The following is a 13,588-nucleotide window of genomic DNA, read 5'->3' on the forward strand; positions in this document are numbered from 1 at the left end:
AATAAATCCGTTATTGGCAGAGCATTAGATGATCACTCTCTATCGACAACTTTCAACATTTTTCAGGAATATATTAAAGGTTTCATTAGAAAATAGACTGTTAGGAGTTCCCGTTGTGGCGCAGTGGTTAATGAATCCGACTAGGAACCATGAGGTTGCGGGTTCGGTCCCTGCCCTTGCTCAGTGGGTTAACGATCCGGTGTTGCCGTGAACTGTGGTGTAGGTTGCAGACGCGGCTCGGATCCCCCGTTGCTGTGGCTCTGGTGTAGGCCGGTGGCTACAGCTCCGATTCAACCCCTAGCCTGGGAACCTCCATATGCCGCGGGAGCGGCCCAAGAAATAGCAACAACAACAACAACAAAAAGACAAAAAGACAAAAAAAAAAAAAAAAAAAAAAAAAAGAAAATAGACTGTTAGCACCAAGCATCCTAACAATTTAAATTAAAATTACAATATTTTATAATTAAGGTGTGTCCTAATTTCTGTTTTCTAGAGGCCAAGAATAGTTTATTCCTTTATTGACATACACAAAATGTCACTCTTTTTTTTTTTTTTTTTTTTTTTTTTTGCTGCTGTTTATATTCAATACCAATTCTTTAGCCACCTCAGTGCAAAGCAGAAAGTGCATCATAGACCTCAGCTCTCTAGCACCAGAGGACTTAAAACGACAGCAGTGGTTTCAGCATCAGAGCAAAGTTAGATTGAAGTATTGGCCCTGTGATGACAGACTCCATATTGAAACATTTGAATCTTGGCTACCTGTTCTCTTGTAACTCCACTTTCCAAAAACATTGACTATCCAAAGCTGCACACACCAAAGTCATCAATAAAACAAAAAATAAAATAAAAACATAAAAATTTAAAAGAAGAATTCATATAAGGAAGCTCCTAGATTAGAAAATAAAAAAGGTCCAGTCATTTAAAGTTCATCCCTCCTACAACACAGGTTATTTTCACATTAATCTAGTATCATTGCATGCTATTCTTTTGATTCATGGCAAGATAATTTGTTGATTTTTCTTCATTTTATATTTTTATACAGTCCCTGATCCTAGAGGGTCGTCTGGGTTCAGATCGCATAGCAGTGGGGAAAAAAAAATGATAAAAGAAACTTTGGAATATTTAAGGCAGACTATGTTGATATTATAATGTCTAGACAAATATTGCCCTTATTGTTAACATATGAATGATAAATTATAGTAAAGGCAGCTTTTAGTGGTTTCAGTGCAACCTTAGGTTGGTTTGTACGAAAATAAAATTTTCAAAAGGCAAGCACTACTTGAATTGGACTATTTGGTCCTATAATTGTGGCTTGCCAATGAAACTTATCATTCCTGACCAGATCTACAAAGCGCTGTGCTGGAGGGCTACGGGCCAAAGAACTAAGTTTCAGTGCCATGGTTTGCCTTTTTTGGTCTGGCTCCGTACCCTTTTTTTTGTGGGCCTAAGATTCTCACCAAATACTTGATTTTCCAGTGGCAGAAGGCTTTTAACTAAGTGGGCAGTAAGTTGCACAGGGAGGGCTGAGCTAGAAGCCAGTCAAAGGATGGGTGAGAGAGGGCAGTGAAAGTAAATGGACAGTAGGAATCTTTGGATTTATAGAAGCAAAGAAAACCAGAGAAGACCATCCGTTATATGTTCTTGACTTGTCCATTTTCTCTGCATATACTATCATTCTGTGTATCTTGCTACAATTTCTAGCCTTAAGTCCTGGGTTATATTTCAACCATAACCCGTTTGTTGGACATGAGGGAAAGAAAGTGGAGGTGGACCTGGGGGGGGGGGGGGTAGGGGTGGTGGTGGTGAATATAGATATTGTCTTTTAGGGTCGAGGCCTCTGCCACATGGGCAGTTGATGGGAAGCTAGGGCCTCATCAGGGAGGAGCTGGGTACTTCTGCAGCCAGAGGGGCAGGGAAATCTAGGGATCAAAGTATTTTAGTGCATCAACACTATTGATTCCATCATATATTTCAGGGTCCCATTGCCCTTGCCATAGTACACCTGCCTAGCTGGAGAAGTGAACCTTCTCTGGAGCTCAGCTCTCTTGTGAATAAGTCCTGGTTTTAGTCCTTATCCTCAATTTTGCCTTTTCATCCACCATAGAAGCCCTGTGGTTTTCACACACAGCTTTGAATTGATGACTCATCACCCTCAGCATTTCATTACCTTTCTCCAAAGTCTCAGGTGTTCCCAGCAACAGTCATCCAATTTTATTGTCCTTAAAATTCTTGTTTTCCCTCTGTTTCCTCAATGCCTGACCTACTGCATGTCTTTGGCTGGTATACTACTCCAGTTCATTGCTTGTGAGTGTTTTAACAGTTGCACTGCAAGCTTGTGCTCACTGCAAACCATGCTCCATTTACCACTGGCAATGGTGCCTGTGATGTGGCTCCCATTTTAATGTTGTTGTCTAGGACCATTGCTGGCATGAACTGTTCTAAGTTGAGATCAGTGTGCAGGGATTTTATCAGAGAATCCTCTGAGTATCAACACCTCTGGGGAAGGCTAGTCAGCAAGATGGGGTAGAGGGAGAATTGAGGTTTCACTGATGTCTCAACAGAGGCCTCGGTGGATCACGCAAGAGCCCAGAGCCTGGGGTGGCCTTTCAGCATTTTTCCCAGGAGGGGCTAAGGAGCTGGACCTTTATTTCTCTGCAGTGACTAGATATTGGGGGTATAGGTTGTCCTGGGAATGGGGTGTGACCTTGAGTGACCCTTTCTCTTCAGCTGAGGGCAATTCCTGGAGAACATTGGAACACCTGCATGAAGGGTGACCTGAGTGATAAATCTGTGCTCTGGGGAAGAAGCTAGAGCTCTTATTAGTTGATTATCTCGTTACCTGTTTCTCTATCTCCTGGAATTGATATGAAGATTAAAGATTTTGTGTGTCAAGTACCTGGCTTAGTTGGTGTTCAATATATTATTATTTATAGTTTATTAATTATGTATTAGTATTTGTACTTATACTTACAGTACTTTGCCATGTATAAGTTGTTTCAGTTGTAATCAATTGTAATTATTCCTCTTTTCCATGTTGCCACTTAATCCGTATAACTACGATTTTGAATGGCATTTAATATTTAATTCCAGTGGATCTGTCATAATTTATTACATTATTTTTTACTTTGTATATAGTTTTGTGTTTTTGCAGTTATAATGCTGAGTTGCACATCTTCATGCATCAATATTTTTCTAGGCTTCGGATTATTTTCTTAGGCTAGATTCCCAGAAATGGAATTACTGGGTCAAAAACATTTTGGCAGCTTTTGATCAAGAGTGTTACATTACTTTATAAATATATTGTAATAATTTTACTGCCACTAGCAATATAAAGAATATCAATTTTCTTGGGTTTTTCCCAACAGTTGGTGTTGCCATTCTAAAAATTGTTACTTTTGGAGTTCCCTGGTGGCCTAGTGGTTAAGGATCTGGCCTTGTCACTGTGGCTCAGGTCACTACTGTGGCTTGGGTTCAGTCCCTGGCCTGAGAATTTCTACATGCTGCCCACAAGAACAGCCAAAAGAAAGTGTTACTTTTATAGGTGAATAATAGTAACTAGTTTTAATTTCTATTTCTTTAATTACTAGTGAATTGCGTATTTTTATAAGTGTTATTTACTAGTAGTAGTATGTCATCTTATATGGATTATCTGTTCATGTCCTTTACACACTTATTGAGATATTATTAGGGATTTAAAATAATCAATTTATGGGCTCCTTATATAATAAAATTATTCATTCTATTCTTTATTCAACGTTTTGTGTTATTTGCCTTTCTTTTACACTAAGTTTTAGATGTATCATGTTTTAGATTTTTAGGTAGTCATTTGATCTTTTACTTGTAATATATCTATTCGTTTATAACTTAGTCATATCATATCATCCTAAGGAGTCTCATAAACATTGTTTCATTCTTTTAGGTTTTCTAAATTTTTTCTTTTTTAGGGCTGCACCAAGGCTTATATAAGTTCCCAGGACAGGGGTTGAATTGGAGCTCTAGCTGCCAGCCTACACCACAGCCACAGCAATGCCAGATCCAAGCCACATCTGTGACCTCTCCTGCAGCTCATGGAAATGCCAGATCCTTAACCCACCCACTTGGCAAGGCCAGGAATTAAACCCGTGTCCTCATGGACACTAGGTGGGTTCATTACTGCTGAGCCACAGTGGGAACTCCCTCTAATTTTTTTTAGCTAGGCAATTCCTCTGGAATTTATCTTGCCCCATGGTATGACATAAAAATATAAACAATTAGTTATCACAGCATTATTTTTTTTCTTAAAAGTTCATCAAAGAGGGTAGGATGGGAGTAGACAAGATAAAAAGAATGAGGAAGATGAAGCCCAGCCTTGTTAAGGAGCAGAGCTGAAAGAAGTGGAGCTACCCTGGGGGACATGAAAGTGGGGAACTCTTATGTAGAACAAGAATGTTGAAGAAGCACTTTGCCAATTGCAGGAAAGTTTCTACTAAGTGAAGTCAAACTAAGAAAGCTTCCCTGTCCCCCATATTCAAGGTGTGCTGTTTCTCTGGAGCCACAGATACAACCACAGTGAAGGCCAACATGTTTCTGAGAGATCATCTTTCTCTGGTTATTGGTCATCTTATATGTAATTATTAAATTATCTTATATTTATGTAAAGTTACATAATTAAAGTATATAATTTAATATTAAATTATCTTATAGTTTTAACTTAATATTAATGTAATTACTAATTTAATATTAAATTATCTTTATTATAAGATAATATATAACTGTCTTATCTTTATATGTACAAATATGGTATACATTATGTTTATATTAGACTTTTTTTTTTTTTTTTTCTATTTCTTGGGCCACTCCCGTGGCATATGGAGGTTCCCAGGCTAGGGGTTAAATCGGAGCTGTAGCCTCTGGCCTATGCCAGAGCCACAGCAACGCAGGATCCTAGCTGCATCTGCAACCTACACCACAGCTCACAACTCACTGAGCAAGGGCAGGGACTGAACCCGCAACCTCATGGTTCCTAGTCGTATTCGTTAACCACTGCACCACGACGGGAACTCCAACTCTCTTCTCTCTTTAAATAAACACTTAATTGCCTCACTACCCTCAGTCTCTTTGCCAAATTCTTATCTTTATATGTACAAATATGGTATATATTATGTTTATATTAGACTATTCTGTGCTCTGATCAAGCCATTCATTTTTGTTATCAGTACCAGACTGTTTTAGTTATTGATGTGTTACTGTATGTTTTGGATTGGGAAGGTATCCTTTCACCCCCATATTTTTAATATACTTTAAACATGTTTTTTCTTTTTTATTCTTCCAAATTAACTTGGTAATCATTTTATCCAGTTTAAGAAAAAAAAAATCCCTATTGGGATTTCTATTTAAATTGCTTTAAAGCAATGCTTTAATTGAAAAGAATTGACATCCTTAAACTATTTAGACTTTTCATAAAAGAACATGCCGAGTCTTCCCATTTGACTACTAAACTTTATATCTCTCAGTTAAATACTCTAGGCTCCTACCCCCACTTCTCTCAATCTAGGTCACACGCATTTTCCATTAAGATTCCATCTTCATATTTGATATTTTTTGTTCTGTTGGGAATGGGTTTCTTTCCTTCTCCATGAAATGTTCTATATCTTTATTTAGCAATTTTATTGATTTTTAAACAATGATTGAAATATTTTCAATGGATTTCTGAAAATAGTAATGATTTTGCTATTTCCTTTCTAATATGTATAACTCTCTATTTCCATCTTATTGCTGGTCAGAACTTTACTGTGGATATATCTGTTTGTGCCTTATTTCTGGCCTATAGTGGTATCAACTTTAAGAGTAGCAGTCACTGATAGAAAACTAATGTTTATATGTTGAGTGAAACAGCACTTCTATTTCCACTGTTACAAGATGTTTTATCAAGAGTAGGTATTGAATTTTACCTACTATCTCTTCATCTTTTTCTGATAAGTTTGTCTCAATTTTCCTACTTGGCATATTGGAGAAATTACTATAATTTCTAGTACTGATCTGTCCATGCTGTTCATAAATAATCCCTGATTGATTAAAATGGTCAGGTGATTAAATTATTTATTAAATTTTACTTACTATTATATGGATATTTTTATGTATATGTATATAAATAATACTGAACTGTAAATTTTTATCCTGTATGCTTTGGATTTTGTCTCACTTTTGTATTTCCTTGGAATTGTGCAGCTTTTAAGATTACGTTCATCAACTTTTATAGAAATTCGTAATGACCTTTTTCTCTTTTCTTTAGAAAGTTTTTTAAAAAATCACCAGTAAGAGAAACTCATGTCAGGAATTTTTGAAGGGCTAGTTATTCAGTTTAAAATTTTATCTTTATTATTCTATTCAGCATTTATCTTGCATCTTTTTTTAGTAATATTTTCAGAATATTACTGATTTCATTGGTGTTTTCAAATGCAATCATATTCTTTCATTTTTACAACCAAGTTTATCTGTCGCTAATTTTAATTTTCATTAAAAAAATGTTCATTGGCCTCTCTCAGTTGATATGTCATAGACTTTGTTCATAGTTTGTTCTTTGTTCATAGACTTTGTTCTTAGTTCATAGACTTCATGGAAGTTCTAGGGGTCGAACTGGAGCTACAGCTGCCAGCCTACACCACAGCCACAGCTATGCTGGATCCAAGCCGCATCTGTGACCTACACCACAACTCATGGCAACATCGGATCCTTAACCCACTGAGTGAGGCCAGGGATTGAACCCACATTCTCATGGATCCTGGTCAGATTCCTTAACCACTGAGCCATGAAGGGAATTCCTGCTCATAGTTTTAAAAAATACCTGGATACTGGTTTTAATTAGTAATTCTACTGTCTAAATACAAAAATACATACACATGAATTATTAGGAAATGGACAGTACAATTATTAAATGTACTTACTATTTTGATTCTGGTTTTTCCTTTCTTTGTACATAATCATTTTCCTCCAGCCTGAAAAACAAAGGATTTCCTCTTTATCTTTGGAGTTTATATTTCTCTTTGTTATACCTATGTCAATTTGTTCAACAATAAGTTACTTTTAACAGAGTCAGCCCTTTTCAATATGAAGAGTCAAACTTCCTTGGAAAAATGTTCCTCTATCCTTACCTTATGGGTTCTTTTTAAATTTAACTTTTATTGGGAGTTCCTGTTGTGGCTCAGTGGTAATGAACCAAACTAGTATCCATGAGGACCCGGGTTCCATCCCTGGTCTCCCTGAGTGGGTTAAGGATCTGGCATTGCTGTGAGCTGTGGTCCAGGTTGCAGGTGCAGCTCAGATCTCGTGTTGCTGTGGCTGTGGTGTAGTGGGCAGCTGTAGCTCCAGTTGAACCCTTAGCCTGGGAACTGCATTTCCATATGCTGTGAGTACAGTCCTAAAAAAAAAAAAGAAAGAAAGTAAAAAAAGAAAGAAAAAAAGAAGAAATAAGCTTTTCTTTTCTCCAAAGTTTTACATGTAGATTATTTAAAAAGCCAAATAATCCTACAAGACTTTCTGGGAAGAGCATCCTTCCCCCTACCAGCCAATCCCCCTTTCTATATAATCTTCTATTTTCCAAAGGCATCTACTTTCAAATCTTCTTTTTTCTTTTTTTTTTTTTTTTTTGGTCTTTTTGCCATTTTTTTAGGGCTGCTCCTGTAGCATATGGAAGTTCCCAGGCTAGAGGTTTAATCGGAGCTACAGCCACCAGCCTACACCAGAGCCACAGCAACACAGGATCCAAGTCGCATCTGTGACCTACACCACATCTTCGGCAATGCTGGATCCTTAACCCACTGAGCAAGGCCAGGGGTTGAACCTGGAACCTCATGGTTCCTAGTTGGATTTGTTGACCACTGAGCCACGATGGGACCTCTCCCCCCCCCCTTTTTAATATATATTTATTCTTTTGTTTGTTTGTTTTGGTTTTTAAACTCAGTGAATTTTATTATATTTATATTTGTACAACCATCATCACAACCCAATTTTAAAACATTTCCATCCCAAATCCCCAGCCCATTCCTGTCCCCCCAACCTGTCTCCTTTGGTGACTGTAAGTTTTTCAAAGTCTGTGAGTCAGTTTCTGTTCTGCAAAGAATTTCACTGTATCCTTTTTTTCTATTCCACATATAAGTGATAGCATTATTTCATTCCTTTTTATGGCTGAGTAGTATTCCATTGTGTATATGTACTGCATCTTCTTTGTCCACTCCTCTGTTGATGGATGTTTAGGTTGCTTCCATGTTTTGGCATTGTATGTAGTGCTACAATGAACGCTGGGGTACATGCATCTTTTTGAGTCATGGTTTTACAAATCTTATTTTTTCAATCTCCTTTTTTTTCAATCACATGCCTATTTTATTACATCTTGAGTCATAGTTGTTGACATCATCTGTTGCATTCCCATTTTGAAAGTCGTTTTATCACTTCCCTTTACTATTTCTACTACAAACGTGCACTTCCTGCTCCCCATTCTCCTGATTTGGTCCTCTAATTTTTTTTTTCACTTTTCCCGTATTTTCTATCTCTTTTACTTTTCCCTCAGCTGTATCTTTCATCCTTTGCTGTCATTTTAGTGGAGTTCTAGTATTGCTAAATGTATGTGTTCACACTTCCTTCTTGAATCAGAAATCTGATTATTGCTAGTTTTCTGACCTTAAATTCTGGCATAAAAGAATTAGATTTATTGTATCTATCTTCCTTGCTTCTTACATGTTCTCTTGACATTTACATTTTGCTTTTCATTATACCAGGATGTCATGAACCAGTCTTTTAAATTATTTCCTCCGTCTCCTTTTTTTTTTTTAGTGTCTTTATTGTTCTTTGCTACCTTTGTTCAATTTCTTCAAAAAAAAAAAAGTGTGATTTAAAACATTTGACAGTAACTCTTCCGTATTTTCCAGTTGCTCCATTTGCTCTTCTTTTATTGAATACATAAATATGTATATCCAAGAAGCATGATCTATTATTTTCTGAATTCCTTCTATTTCAGTGGAAGCTATTGCCTCAAAATTTTCAGCTTGGTTCTCCTCTTTCAAGTTGTTAGTCTCTTCACTTATCCCATAATTTTTTAATCTTCTGATTTTATGAGTGAAAGTTTGTAGAAGGGAAAGTCTCATATCTTGAGATCAATCAGAATTGACAGCTGGTGCAGATTTCATCAGGAAGTATGGTATATATGCTGTGTGTGTGTATTTGTATGTGTGAAATGAACTGTGATTCCATTTTTCCCTTGCTCTGCAGAGCAATCTATTCCATCTCTTCATTCACTTCCTCAGAATTTTAGGAGAGTTTCTCAGATTTGTTCTCTGCTTCTTTAATCAAAAGACAGTAACCATTTGGCTACTGCAGTTTTATTTTGGAGTACTCTTTTTGATTCAATAAAAACCAGATCCAATGGTAGTTATTGAAAACATGAAGCAGTTGTTTTTTCCTAATATTGGGAAGATTTTGGAGCAAATCGGTTTCAGAGAAAGACTTTCATTTGTTGGTGCAGGAATTACCTCTTGTTACCTTGTGCTAGATTTTCAGACTTCACTTGACTTTATTCTTTTTTTGTTACTTTATTCTTGACTTAGGAGAAATGTCGACTCACTAGTGGTAAAGATTCAGGAAGTGAGAACTGCCATCAATTCCTTGGTGTTCTGTCTCCCAAGTCGTGTTTTCCTCCTCCCAAGTCGATCACAGAAGTTCTTGTCTTGTGGGAGAAATTGTGTGCCCACCTCCAAGTTCTTCCAGTCCTCCAAGCCAGGGTGTCCAGTAGAACTTTCTGAGATGATACTATATCCTTATGGTGTTATATCTGCTCTGTTCACTGGAGCAGCCATTTGCCACATGTGGCTCTTAAGCCCTTGAAATGTGGTTAACATGACCAAAGACCTAAATTGTAAATTTAATTTCACTTTGAATCAGAATAGGCGGCCATATTGGTCAGCAGAGTTCTTGGTGTTTCAAAGCATTCAGGTTGAGGAGAGAAGAAAATATCCCTTGTAAAAGTAATTCTGAATCTAGACAAGAAGGAAGATGTTGGCCAGTAACTCATGATCTTCTAAGACCCCTAGTTCACAAAAGCAGAAGGAAGTTTCAGCTGAGACTGACTGGTCTTTTGGTTTGAGAAAATTCAGATTCAAAGAATAGTCAAACTTTCACCATGGAAAAAGGCACATATGCTTGAGTATGGAGATCCAAATATTCATTGGAGTTAGAAAAAACAGATACATGGGGAGTTCCCTGGTGGCTAAGCAGGTTAAGGACCTAGTATTGTCACTGTTGTGTCTGGGGTTGTTTCTGTGGCATTGGTTCATTTCCTGGCCTGGGAACTTCTGCATGCCTTAGGCATGGCAAAAAAAAAAAAAATAGATACATGGGACTCAAAGCTACCTGTGATAGGTTGATTCTTAATATTTGACCCATCATTTCGTGAATTCCCAGGAGCACTTGCATACCATTGTTTTTTGCTTCTCATTGTAGTTACACACAGAAGTCTCCTTTCATGAGGTTTAACAGATAGCTTGAGTATTTGGGAGAGATGTTTCCTTGTATTTTCAGTACTTAGCCATCTTCCCAGAATTCTCCTGTATTTATTTCAGATCGGAAAAAAGGGCAAGGTGATCAGCCAGGCAGATAAAATGATTAGTTTGATCATCTGGGATGTGGGAGCTTATAAAAGGCATTTGTTTGAGCTCCCCACTTAATTTCAAGAGCACCCTGTCATCTGACACTCAATTTACTGTTCAACTTGGGGGAGAAAGTAGAAAAGGAGGGGTGTGGGTGACATTTATTACCACTTCAAGGACACTCTGTCCTCTCGCCTCTGTCCTCTAGCCTCTGTCCTCCCCTGCCTGGGTGTTGCCCATCCCATTCTGAGTCTGCAGTCTTGGGTCACTTTACCCTGAAACTCGTTTCAGCAAAACAACTTTCCACCATGTTTCACCCTAATCAGATTCCTTTTAAGTGAGAAAGATGAGGCCCGTGATTACATCCTCAAAACTCCATCCATTTGGCACCATGGCCGGGTTTCCAAACAGCTTGCAGACTCTCTGTCAATGAGCTCTGTGAGACCAGTAGCACCCCAAGATGGCCTTATTTACTTTTGCTTTAAGCAGAAAAATTGGATTTAGAAAGCTTTTCCTAATCTGGATCTCTGCAATATATAATAAACTTCTTACATCTGTCACCATCAGCCTTCTCCTCGCCGTCTTTACTTTTATGTTTCAAAGAGGAAAGACAGGGGTGCCCTTTCTTTCTCTCCCTATTCAAGTAAGCACTGTCTTGGGACAGCTAGCCCAGAAGATTAGTGACATCTTCCTGGCCAGGATGATGGGGGACCGGAACAAATTTAGGATTGCCCTCTTTACCAGCCACATTCTGTCCTTATTAACTCTAAGGAGCAATTCTTGATCTGGAAGCTTCTAAGTGTTTTGAAACTTTTCAGATAGTAAAATAAAAGGTAAGCCTAAAGAAAGCTCTCTGGAAATGCTCTTTGTTGATAACATTGATTATATCCTAGAGATAATGTTTTCAAAGTAGAAACTGAAGCCCACTTGCACCAGAATGGTCTCCGGTACTAGTTAAAATATAGAAACCCCAGACCCACATCAGTTCCTATGGAATCAGAATCTCTGGGGTCAAGGTTTAAAATCTTTGGGGTTAAAATTTGCATTTTAACACCTCCCCGGGAGATTTCTATGCTTTGTGAGAGCCAGTATGAAAGAAGCAATGTTATCAAAGCCTTCATTCAGTGGTCAATCTTAGAGGCAGTGGGGAGGATGTGTGTGAGTCAGACAGCAATCTTTTCAACAGCAGAGAAGTGATCCTTTGTAGAATCAGGTGTGAAATATAAGAAGAAGAAAGGCACAATTTTAAATCTTGTGACATTATTTGCTTGCTCTGGGACAATAACAAATAAACTTAGTCTTCCTGACTTGATTTCCTTGTTTGCAAAGAGTAATGCTTGCTTCACATGTTTGATAAATATGAATAGAGATCACTTGGTACACAGTCAGTATTTGGTAAACATTTTCTACTCTGATTTCTCAATGGATGCTATGTTTTTAAAAGGTTTTTTTTTTTTTTTTTTTGTATGAAACTACTTAATGGGCGTTCTCATCATAGCTCAGTGGTAACGAACCCAACTCATATACATGAGGATGTGGGTTCAATCCCTGGCCTCACTCGGTGGGTTAAGGATCTGGCATTGCTGTAAACTGCGGCATAGGTTGACAATGTGGCTTGGATCCAGCATTGCTGTGGCTGTGGCGTGGGCTGGTGGCTACGGCTCTGATTAGACCCCTAGCCTGGGAACATCTATAAGCCACGATGTGGCCCTAGAAAATAAGAAAAAGGACAAAATAAACTATTTTATGAAGCAATAATTTATTCATCAAAGACATATAAACCTGATAATTAAGGGTTCTGATGAGCTTGAGTTCTCCCATTGATGCCATTCCCACCAGTTGCAAAGGAGCTTGGTGAGTCAGCCTAACATTACCATTTGACCTTTTGAAACATTCAAGTACTCCTGTATCCCCATGACTTAGTTCCCATTGGTACCTAAAACTCTGGTTGGCAGCTGCAAAACTTTCCGCTTATGTTTAGCTCATGGAGCCAGCAGTCTCCCATGTCCCGTAATCAGGAGGACAATTCAAGAGGATTGAATTTAAGACACTATGTTTCCAACACCAGGCTCCATCTCTGTTAGAGCTATCAACTAAATGTTACTCATCCTTCTTCCCCGAAGCACTTTCTGGTGATTTGGGGGCTTATTTTCTCCTTCGGAATGTCTTTCCTCATCCTTAACCAATTAATGTTTGGAGTTGGACTCATCTGCAGGCACAGAGCACCTGGAGATCTGGCCCCTATTTTATGAAGAAGTCTGGACTAGTTGCGGGTGGTGGGTAATGCCCAAGAGGTGGTCCTGTGGTCCAGGCTTCCTCACAGGTGCCTGAGAAAGTGAGGGGGCCTGATAGATAAGACCTGCATTTCCCAGCCTTCTTCAACCACAGCAGCTGTACACAGAATCCATTTCATATTTTATTTATTTATTTATGACTGCACTCACGGCTTATGGAAGTTCCCGGGCCAGGGATTGAATTCAAGCCTCAGTTTCGACCTGTGCTGCAGCTGCAGCAAGGCTGGATCCTTTAACCCACTGCACTGGGCTGGAGATTGAATCCATACCTCTGCAGTGATCCAAGCTGCTGCAGTCAGATTCTTAAGCCACTGTACCACAGTGGGAACTCCCACTTCATATTTTAGTATCTATATATAAATTTTTTGAGAAAAGAGCATCATTGTAAACATTGAACAACAGTCTGAAAATTACTGTAGTCTAACATATGAAAGTTTGAATAATAGGTGAACAAATCAAATTTCCATCAGGGAGATTAAATGCCTGAACTAAGGACTAATTGTCAGTTGGATTAAATCAATTTCAACAAATATGAGGCATGTGGTTGGATAAGGATAGAGGAACCAAGAAATGTGATTCCTGACCTTAAAAGTTGCAAGATCTAAGTAAGGGAGCACAAGAGAGGTCCATAATTAATTACAATATATGTAAATGTGCTAAAATAAATGTTATAGAAAT

General features: G+C 38.1%; 1 long non-coding RNA gene across 6 annotated transcripts in view; it reads left to right on the forward strand.

The window, feature by feature from the left end:
• The window catches only part of LOC110260990 (uncharacterized), a 523,917-nt gene that overhangs the window by 138,468 nt on the left and 371,861 nt on the right, over positions 1-13,588 (forward strand). The gene's annotated exons all lie outside the window — the stretch shown is intronic.

Source organism: Sus scrofa, chromosome 1 (genome assembly GCF_054392235.1).
Source record: "Sus scrofa isolate SSC_HxYL_T2T_F1_AM1 chromosome 1, Sscrofa_HxYL_maternal_Yorkshire_Landrace_v2.0, whole genome shotgun sequence".
Classification (NCBI taxonomy): Eukaryota; Metazoa; Chordata; class Mammalia; order Artiodactyla; family Suidae; genus Sus; species Sus scrofa.